Genomic DNA, 10797 nt, shown 5'->3' with positions numbered 1-10797 from the left:
CAACATCCCTCAGGAAGTGTTTGTGGTCGGTACGATGGTGATTGTAATCTATGCAATAACCAGGGCTAATGTTGTGAATAAATCATATCTGCAAAAACCATAAGCCATTGAAGCTATGTGGAAATGAGTGAGAGTGTTTGAAGGGCAGAGAGATATTGCAGAAAAGCGTATTCCTCCTGCAGCTACGCTCAACTTTTGAAGCAGAATGAGCTTGGAACAATTATGACTCAAGGACATGAGTCAACTTGAGTGACTGCACCATATACGCCTGATATAGATGTTAGTTTGAAAGCTGGAATGGAGATTTGAAGTGTTTTCTTACTGTAAGGGTTCATTTTAAATACAAAAGAAAGGGTACTATACACTGCAAAAATGTGTGTTCCAACACGTTAATGCACATACCCAAGACTCCTTTCTTTAACTGCGGATTGTTTTGTATATTATTTACAGCTATTGCACTTGGCATCTAGATGCAGGATAAATATAAATGTCGCATTCATGGTAATTCATTGCTATGACAACAACAGACGTCGAAAACCAGGTGGCTGAAAATAGAGACCACACGAAACAGTATTGTCAGCACGTTTGCTCCGAGGCCTTTTAAATGCCAGATGTGCGGTGCCAGATGCCACAGTGGCAGGACAGATATCCTCCAGTCAGCTGATTTTCAGAGCTGAGCTGCAGCTGAGCGCCCATTCAGCTCAGTGCACTGTGTAAGGGAGACAGCGTTACAGCATGATACAGAGTCCAGGCTCACAATGCAACCCTGTTTGCTTTCTTCTACTGTACAATTAACAGAATGGTTTTTAGCCTCTGGGTGATCTGTTAGTTGAATGTTGATGACTGTCAGACGACAAAAAGATGTGTCATTACAGTGTCAGCAGAAACCTGAAGCGTTGTCTAACAGACGTTACTGAGAAGTTGACAATGAAAACCCAACGTTTGTATACAAAACAATAAAATCATTAATATTATTGCAGGCATGAAATCCTAATATCCTGATAACTGGACTTAAACTTCCACTGTACATTGTACATTTGCATTCAATTTAATATTGAATAATCAATTTCTTGCACAATTAATATCCTGCATTATATTTGGTACTGGAAATTTGTATTTTTCCACTTTGTAATGCTATTTTATTTCTGAAATATTTTTTGACTGTCTTAATTTCTGTTATGTACATTGCCTTTTTATGCTGCTGCAATGCAAACATCTATCTATCTATCTATCTATCTAACTATCTATCTATATATCTATCTATCTATCTATCTATCTATCTATCTATCTATCTATCTATCTAACTATCTATCTATCTATCTATCTATCTATCTAACTATCTATCTATCTATCTATCTATCTATCTATCTATCTATCTATCTATCTATCTATCTATCTAACTATCTATCTATCTATCTAACTATCTATCTATCTATCTATCTATCTATCTATCTATCTATCTATCTATCTATCTATCTATCTATCTATCTATCTATCTATCTATCTATCTATCTATCTATCTAACTATCTATCTATCTATCTAACTATCTATCTATCTATCTATCTATCTATCTATCTATCTATCTAACTATCTATCTATCTATCTATCTATCTATCTATCTATCTATCTAACTATCTATCTATCTATCTATCTATCTACTATCTATCTATCTATCTATCTATCTATCTATCTATCTATCTAACTATCTATCTATCTATCTATCTATCTATCTATCTATCTATCTATCTATCTATCTATCTATCTATCTATCTATCTAACTATCTATCTATCTATCTATCTATCTATCTATCTAGCTATCTATCTATCTATCTATCTATCTATCTATCTATCTATCTATCTATCTATCTATCTATCTATCTATCTATCTATCTATCTATCTATCTATCTATCTATCTATCTATCTACTATCTATCTATCTATCTACTTACAGTAGAGTAAGACTAGGATTCTCTAAACATGCTTTGGGTTCTGTGTGCTTGTGCTTTGAGCTAAATGCTAATGTCAACATGCTGATGTTTACTGGGAAAAATGTTTACCATGTTCTCTCTCTCAATGAACATGTGAGCAAACATGTTATATTTAGCACAGAGCACACACAACCGCAGAGGCTGATGGGAATGTGATTAGTTGGCAGGTAATTGGTCTTAAACTAAAGGTATGCAAGCAATCCAATCGTTTTAACCTGCAAGTCATTAGGATACATCCTTTTGGAACAGTATGTTTGGACCAAAATTCATAGAATCAGAAATGTCAACATCATGGTGGAACTAGAAAAAGCTCAAAGGATCATCAAAGTAAGGCAAGGCAAGGCAAGGTAAGTTTATTTATATAGCACTTTTCAACACAAGGCAATTCAAAGTGCTTCAAAGTAAGCAGTCCTCTAAATGTATGTCTGTATAACTAAATTAGCAATCTGTCGGGAAAAAAACACAGTAATCACTTGTTCACGCCAAAATATTAGAGCACGGAGGTTTTAAAAACATGTCAGTTTGTCAGCAGTCATTTAGCTTGGTTACAGAATAGGAAATAACCAGTTGAAATATAATCTGTTGGTCACAAGTTGTGTTTTCTCTGTGAAAAGACGTCTGTGTTAAACCTCTTTGGTAGTAATCGAGTGACTGCGTGTAGGTCTTTGTGCAAGCAGTAGGTTATTTTGTAAGATGTCTGCAGTCTTAATGCCTCGGTAAGAATCGGGGTGTCTCTGTGTGCATGATATTTCTGTTCAAACGTTGCACTGGGGAAATCAGCACAAAACAATCTGCTTGGCCATCTGGAATGTTTCAACGTGCCTGTTTGTTTGTGAAGCTGCACATCTGTGTGTGTCTGCAAACATGTACAAGCAGATTGGCATTTGCTTCCAACACTTGAGGGCAGTTCTTTACCCCACAGCTACATTCTGAATGAGCAAAGTGATTGTTTCTGTTATTTTGCAAGGACATAAGACCGGTGTGGTTACAAGAGTCAAAACAACACTCCATAACATTGTGATAAGAGAAACTACAAGAGCAGAACCACTGAAAATACCTAGATGTCGGGGTGTTGTAATGGGAAGCATTCTTGTATTATTTTCTGGGACATTTTGCATTATTTTACTGACTTTTAACGGGTCAAAAGATCAAGTGATTTAAACAATAATCAGCAGATGAATTGATTATGGAGAAAATCGCTAGTTGCAGCTCTACCTTGGAGTGTTCTTGATTTTCTTAAAATGTCGGGTTCATTACAGGTCAATATTGTCGAGTATAGTAGAAATGCCTAAATTGATCCAATGACAACCTGTAAATCCATAATTATGTGTACTTCTCAGAACAAAAATATTGTAACAATTAAGGAAACTAAAATCAAATCAAGTTTTATTTATATAGCACATTTTTAAAACGATTTTTGGTCGAGCCAAAGTGCTGTACATACAGTAAAAATACTTTGCAATAAGGACACTTTACAACAAATACAACAGCACAGTTTAAAGGATAAAAAGGTACCAGATGTATGTTGATACAAGTTTAATCAGACTTGACTTCACAACTGGTTAATGACTCAGCCATTTTAGATTTGTGTGCACCTTACATACACGTTGATGTCAGCTCTCTATGGTCAAGCTGAAGAATAACTGCACTTGTCTGCTTTGACTGTTCTCACACTCTGCTTTGATCCTCATTAGTTGCTGGCCCAGTATTTTGGTCGCACCCTTTGGCTCCAAACCAAACGCTGTCCACATGTCACCTCAACAATGTCCTTAAGGCCGGGTCATGAACAAGGAAACTTTTTTCTTCAACCGGTTGGGTTTGCTTAAAACAAGTCTGCCTGTACAACTTTCCCTAATGTAGAAGGAAATGACACAGAATGTACACAGGTGGAACAAACTTTTTTTTTTAAACAGTCCTCCAGCATGAGCTTTGTTTACTCCTGGTTACATTTTCAAGAGTTCCGCCATAGTGAAGATTCAATTTCAGAAACGTCACCCTTTTTGGTTTTGTGTGTATGTGCCATATGCATGCTCATATGTGCAGCTGCATTTTATTGTGTGTGTGCGCTTTCCGTCGTCTTGACTCCACAAATGTGCCGCTTTTATTGTTGCACAGAGAGAACAGAAGGAAAAGCCTGAGCCCTCATGGACACAGGGCACATATATATTTAATCTGCTTAATTTTACATACTGTTTAAATGGGTCCTGCATTTTTAATGACCACTCTTTCCCACTGACACGGCAGTAACCATTATCCTGGCATTGCTATTATGTTGTGTGGTTTATGCTTGTTGCCAGGCTTTATTTCACCGTATTCCCTTTCCTTGTGATGTTAAAAGAGGAGATTTGAGTAAAACTGAACGGATATTAGAGCAGCGCTGTCAGCCATCCTCCACCCTCACAGCATTAGGGTGCAGTTTTATGGCTATGGACACTTTGCAAGCAGGAATGGCATTAAAGATGCAGAAGGGTTGAGCCTCGGTGGTCACTGATCAGTGGTACTTTATAGTGGAATTAAAATGAAAAATGGACCTCCTGCAAAGTGTGTTTGTACCAGGATAATTGTGCATATAATAATACCACGGGACAGGCATTACATGGAGATAGATAACTGTCTGGTTTGAAAGGATTTAAACAAAACCCTAATACATTTTACATGTCAGAATTACCATAATTCAATTTGGACTTTTCCCATGACCGCGTGTGACATTATTAACATTGTTTACATGTGGCTGGTTCATCTGTCATGGGACATATAACGCAGGCTGTAGGCTGGATTTGGATCCTGAAAGATGTTGTTGGAGTTGATTGTTGTTTGTCTTTAGCACATTCACGTCACATTCAAGGTAAATGCTTTGTGATTAGGCGGTTAGATTGAAAAGCAGCGAGACTCCTGAAGAACAAGACTGAGAAACCTAATGTTTAGCTGTTTGTGGCTTCGTCTTACAACTAGAGAGCAGGCCTGCATATAAGAGGAACATCTGCAATGTGCTATAACATTGTTTAATATGATAATTTGACCTGTGATACATAATAACAAATATGTAACGCTAAGCCAATCTCTCCATTGGGGTACCTTTAGGTGAAGGCATGCTCTTATTCTTGTATCAACATAACTTTCATTTATATCGTATTCATGATGAGACTCAACGTATGCCTTTTATATTTTAAGTTTCAAGGCTTTATTGTCATTTGCACATTAGCTACAGTGCAGATATGGCAATGAAAAACTGAAGTCACAGGCTCCTCCAACAGTGCAGCATATATATAGGACATAGAACAAATAAAACAGATAAAATAGTGCAAGAGAATGTTTTGAGATGTGCAAGTAAATACAAATAAAATAGAAACAGTGCAGGAAGAGTCTTTATACAAGTAAATGGAATATGATATATTAGATACATAATTTGCGAGATGCAAACAGATGAATATTTAAGGATGTTCTTTAAAAAGTGCAGGTGTTTAATAGTTTGTTTGTAGCCTTTATTTAACCAGGTGAAAGCCCCTTGAGATCAAAAGATCACTTTTTCAAGGGTGACCTGCAGGACATTAGTTACACATGTAACATAAATATATAGTCTTATGGCCTGTGGAATGAAACTGGATGGACTGGGATATTTCCAAAACTCTTCAGTTTTTGACATTCCTCTTTAATTACTTAGCAGATATTTTCAGTCAATTGTCTGCATGCTTTCATCCTCCTCCAGAGAACTACTTATCCCCAGACTTTTCCTAGCAGCATTGTAAGGTTGACATTTACTTATGTTGTCAAGTACAGCTAAGACTGATGGGAGTATCATTAGCGTTGCAGGTGTGGACATATAAACTTCACACAGTATCTTTCATCCATCTTTCATGTTCCTCCTCCATTTGCATTGAATCCTCTCTGTTCTTTTACTTGGCTGTTATCTTTTTCATTCCTTTGCACTTGCCCTGTACATTGTCAGTCTCTAGCAACAGGAGGTTTGCAAGGACTTATGCCAGGAACTGCATTATATTGTATCCGCTGTGAGTGCATTTGGCCTGGAGTGTTAGCTAAATCTAAAAGGACTATAGCCTATTCCATTTGTTCTAACTGACTAAATTGTAACTTTGGCTGCACTTTGGTTATAGTACTTATATGCCAACTCATAACTGCACATATAAAGATAAAATATGAAGTTGGAGGACCTTTGAGGTTTTTGACAATGGGATGAAATGCAAAGTAAATGAGAACATTATCGACGTGGGAGTCTAATGGTCTCTCTGTGGTCATATATCTTATGCCTCTTGGGTCATTTAGAGTCTATTTTTCCTCCTACCTACTTTTTACGGCTGCTTCTCTCACACAAATCCTCTCATCCATATGGGAACGATCTGACAATAGCTGAACAATTGTTGCCATTAATACACTATAGGAACTAGGTGCTCTGCAGTAGCTCCACAGTAAAACTGCTGTTGAAATTCCATCGACAGGTGAGGCTGCAAGGACAAGAGGGATGAGTGTTTGCCAAATATGTTTGTTCACTCCAGCCGAAGGCTAAAGAGTGACATCTTTCACCTTTTCTGTACCATCAACAAACATTTCTTCCACCAAAAGCAGAGGATGACCCAGTGCCTCAGGCTGAGGTCGCTCTAGCCTCGAAGTTTCTTCCCTAACTTGATTTTACCGGCCCTTCACACAGAGCTGCAGCTGGTAAACAGAACCTAAGTGTAGATAACAAGAGTTGTCAGGTTGAAATTCAAGTCTGATTAAGTCCTATTCCTTCATCATATGTATATGTATATGTATTATCTCTTCGATTTACACACGGCATCTATTGCACGTCTGTCCGTCCTGGGAGAGGGATCCCTCCTCTGTTGCTCTCCCTGAGGTTTCTCCCATTTTTTCCCTTTAAACTGTGGGTTTTTCTCTGGAAGTTTTTCCTTGTACGATGTGAGGGTCAAAGGACAGAGGGTGTTGTTTTTCTCATACTGATATTCTGAACAATCTGTGCTGTTGTATTTGCTGTAAAGTGTCTCTACTGTAGGCTATTTTTATTATATGTAGGCTACAGCACTTTGGCTCGACCAAAAATCGTTTATAAATGTGCTATATAAATAAAACTTGATTTTATTTGATCAAAGCTAGCCAGCAGGCTCATTCTTTGTATAATAATGACAAAACATGACTTTTTATGTGGATAACGTTGGATTTAGTCTATTATATTTACTCCTCTCTACTGAAAATCATAAATTCTGAGTGGGACCAGCTATTATTAACCACCACTAGCATTTTAGATTAAATGACTATGCTGACGTTGTCGAGTATTGTATATGCAAGGTTGTTGCTCCTCCATCTATATGGACGTCCTCTCCCCCCACCGACTGGAGGTCCGCCTGGTCTCCCCTCGGGCGTGTGGCGCGACCTCGCGCTCCCTGCATGGCAGCGATGCTGTGAAATGTCACTTTGCCGTTGCTCACCGAGGCGGGGAAGTTGCTGCAGGGCCTGATCTATCGTGGTGGGAAACAAATGGAACAAGAGTCTAAAGGTCAGACCACCAGGCTCCTGAATACAGTTCAGTATGGCTGTATTCATTTTTAATGTGAGGGGAATATGTTCATATTACTTGTGATGTTGCTGGAGTATCTGTAAGTGGGAAAATAATGGCGGTATGAAGATCAGAGCAGTAATGAGTAAATTACATTACATTACATTGCATTTAGCTGACGCTTTTATCCAAAGCGACTTACAATAAGTACATTCGACCAGGAAGACACAACCTTGAAAATGGTTTGCCTTCTCTTCATACTTGAATTTTTTGACTTTATCTGATTCTGAGCAGGCCTGTAGTCAACTTTTATGTACAAAAATAGTTTTGTGATGTAATCTATTGCTTTCGACACACTAAACTTTAAGGATGCAATGAGGCTGTTTTCTTTGGTCTGTCGAGGGTTCAGTCAAACGCTTGGATCCAAAGTCAAATGTGATGGTTCACTATAACATTTGGTAGCTAAATACAATCATTCATAGAAGATGGATCGTAGTAACTTTGGTGATACCCTTTTGGTATGTCTTTTTGTTGGATCCTAATTAGCAGATTTTACAATGCTTAAACACTAAACAAATTGGTTAACAAGATAATCATTATACCTGCCAAACACCAAGAGTTATATCCAGTGGCGGTTCTAGAACATTTTACATGGGGGGGCAAAGGGGAGGGAAGAGGTCATGCCAGGGTGGCATGGGAGGGCGGGCAGTACGTGGTATTTTATACTGTATATAACCTATTTATTGTTAATTCATGCCCTAACACAAGTGTTCTTAATGCACAAGAGAAACAAGGTGTTCAGACAAACAATCGGGTGCCCCTTGAGTCCCCCAAGCTTACCTCAACCATTTTAAATGAAAGGAAACTACAAAATGTATTTTAAAGCAATGAATTAATGGAACAGGTTGTTTTGCATTACAATGTAAAATTAAATATATATTTTGTTTTAAAAAAAATTGGTTGTCTTAGAGACATATTTGCATGTCCTCACTAAGCATTATTACATATTAATTTAATATTAAACAAATCAAAATGGCCAATTATCCCAAAATGTTGCTGCTAATATAATCACATGCTTGTCAACTTTAACTGATCAAAAAGAAATTCTGAAAAAATACTTGAATTATCTATGAAATTGCAATATTGTCCCTCAGTTTGTTTCAACCCCGTCACGCCATACCATTTACCCTCCTATTAAAATAATGGATCAGTCCATGTGTGGATCAATCCATGTGTGATCTGCATTGAGGGAATTACATCACAGAAGTGTCAGTTTCTTCTCTTACCTATATTTCAGTTTTTGTATTTTCAGATTAAGATTGATAAACTCAACATTTCAACTATGTTGTATGAATTAATAATAGTAAATAATTAATAGTTTTGCAAAATATTACAATTTTGTAATGTCCTTGACTTCCATGTGGTGCCATATCTTAGCTAAACAAGGTCTCATGCCTACTTTTTGTCAAAAACTTCAACCCTGTTACATTTTTTCAAGGAAATTCCTAGTAATTATTTATATTTTGTGCCTGAGATGGGAACATGTAAGTAGTCCACTACCAGATGTTATGACCAAACATTTTGGTTTCATTTTTCAAAGATATAAAGACCCAAAAGGCACTCGATTCAGAGAATACTCTGCGAGAATTCTGCATACTGTACTTAATTATAATTAAGTACACAAATGACATCACCCATCTCTTCAGAGAGCTACAGGTGACCTGTGCAGCAACACATTTCAATCAATATTTGTCAATACTAAGAGCTGCTAGATTGTGCTACTGTAATGGAACATGTAAGGAAAATAAGAACATACCATGTGGTCCAGCTGGAGTTTCATCTGCCTCCTGCTCTGACCCTCCTGGTCTCTTCATCTCCTCCTCTTCCTCCTGCTCTGACCCTCCTGGTCTCTTCATCTCCTCCTCTTCCTCCTGCTCTGACCCTCCTGGTCTCTTCATCTCCTCCTCTTCCTCCTGCTCTGACCCTCCTGGTCTCTTCCTCTCCTCCTCTTCCTCCTGCTCTGACCCTCCTGGTCTCTTCATCTCCTCCTCTTCCTCCTGCTCTGACCCTCCTGGTCTCTTCATCTCTCTTTTCCTTTTCCTCTTTCTGTTCGTCCTGATCACTTCTCATATGTCTTTTTGCTGTTGTTGAATCACTCCTATACTCTGGCCTGCAAGAGTCTACTTGTGAAAAGCACTGGTACAAATGCTTGTATAACTTTACACGTTAGTGCCATGTAGCCTAGCTAATATGTAGCATACCATAAATATAACATCAAAAAGTATTGATCAAGCGCACACAGGCAGCTGTGTTTGGATCCAGTTTTTACGGTAAAGGATGTATCCTGGTTTCATTGATCTGGCCTCATTGCTGTGATGTGTAGTTTACGTGGATTTAATAGTAGGCTACCGCGTAGTTTAGCAAAGTGATCGATCTCCCAGCTAACGCTGTCTGCGTAGTATTTTGTAACTTAACGCCCGAAACAGCGCCCGTCTGTTAAACGCTATCGATTCAAACGGCAGCGTTTTATTAATATTTAGTTTCAAGCTCTCGTCCTGAGTAAAAACAAAACTAGTGGAAAGGGAAATGCTGATCCATAGGTGCTGGGACAGCTCGCTCCCTCTCTGCAGCGGTGTGAGCTGCGGTCTGTGTGAACGCCGCTCCGCAGTTTAATGCAGGGCCGTAGCTACGTTTTTAACGGGCCTAAAATTATATTTCAAATGATTCAATTTTAACTAATGTAATGCTTGTTTTGTTGCTTGAGAAGCTTGTGGAAATAGTGTAGGTTTGTTTTAGGAAAACAAAAGTTAGGGGGGCAGCTGGGGGGGAAAGGCTCTACAGTGGGGGGGGGCAGCTGCCCCCCCGTAGATCCGCCCCTGGTTATATCACTCCGAGAATGTTAGCATGCTGACGTTAGCATTTAGCTCAAACACTCGTTAAAAAGGCAGGATCATTTATGATCTTAAGTTTTAAGGGTATTGTTGCTAATAACTGTTAGGTGATTTGCGTTAATATGCATTTTTATCTCGGGTTGTTGCAAATGAGCTGTTTACATGATGTTGATGTATGGATTTATGTAGTAGTATTTTAGCAAAGTTATTAATTTACTGTTACTATTTCTTTGCTGTTGATTAGAAAATCTTGCTCTAGTGAAAAAGTTATATATTTCACGACAGAAGCTTATTCAAGGACTAATGTTTGTGCCTTCCAGAGCAAACATCTCATGAGCTGGGAACTAGCGTAACCCCTGCACCAAAGGAAGACACAAGTATAACAAATCATTTACCATTCATACCCAA

This window comes from Gymnodraco acuticeps, unplaced genomic scaffold, assembly GCF_902827175.1.
Source record: "Gymnodraco acuticeps unplaced genomic scaffold, fGymAcu1.1, whole genome shotgun sequence".
Taxonomy (NCBI): domain Eukaryota; kingdom Metazoa; phylum Chordata; class Actinopteri; order Perciformes; family Bathydraconidae; genus Gymnodraco; species Gymnodraco acuticeps.
This window is presented reverse-complemented; position numbering follows the sequence as displayed.